Genomic DNA, 955 nt, shown 5'->3' on the forward strand with positions numbered 1-955 from the left:
GATTTTTCACTGACCCTGAGCGTCCGGCCCCATGAGACGGTCGTTTTCTCGGCCCCTGGTGGTCCGAGAACGTTCCCGCTGAACAGGTTCATGCGCCAGCGTCTCCTACAGGCAATGCACTTTGATTTATTGCGCTATCTGTAATAGCACCCGAGATATCACCAGATATATATTGGATTTTTCACTGACCCTGAGTGTCCTGCCCCATGAGACGGTGGTTTTCTCGGCCCCAGGTGTTCCGAGGTCGTTCCCGCTGCACAGATTCATGCGCCAGGGCCTCCTACAGACAATGCACTTTGATTTATTGAGCTATCTCTAATAGCGCCCGAGATATCACCAGATATATATTGGATTTTTCCCTGACCCTGAGTGTCCGGCCCCATGAGACTGCGGTTTTCTCGGCCCCTGGTGGTCCGAGGTCGTTCCCGCTGCACAGATTCATGCGCCAGGGCCTCCTGCAGACAATTCACTTTGGTTTATTGCGCTATCTCTAATAGCACCCGAGATATCACCAGATATATATTGGATTTTTCCCCGACCCTGAGTGTCCGGCCCCATGAGACGGTGGTTTTCTCGGCCGCTGGTGGTCCGAGGTCGTTCCCGCTGGCCAGATTCATGCGCCAGGGCCTCCTACAGACAATGCACTATGATTTATTGCGCTATCTGTAATAGCACCCGAGATATCACCAGATCTATATTGGATTTTCCCCTGACCCTGAGTATCCGGCCCCATGAGACGGTGGTTTTCTCGGCCCCTGGTGGTCCGAGGTCGTTCCCGTTGCACAGATTAATGCGCCAGGGCCTCCTGCAGATAATTCACTTTGGTTTATTGCGCTATCTCTAATAGCACCCGAGATATCACCAGATATATATTGGATTTTTCACTGACCCTGAGCGTCCGGCCCCATGTGACGGTCGTTTTCTCGGCCCCTGGTGGTCCGAGAACGTTCCCGCT

This window comes from Nomia melanderi, unplaced genomic scaffold, assembly GCF_051020985.1.
Source record: "Nomia melanderi isolate GNS246 unplaced genomic scaffold, iyNomMela1 scaffold0014, whole genome shotgun sequence".
Taxonomy (NCBI): domain Eukaryota; kingdom Metazoa; phylum Arthropoda; class Insecta; order Hymenoptera; family Halictidae; genus Nomia; species Nomia melanderi.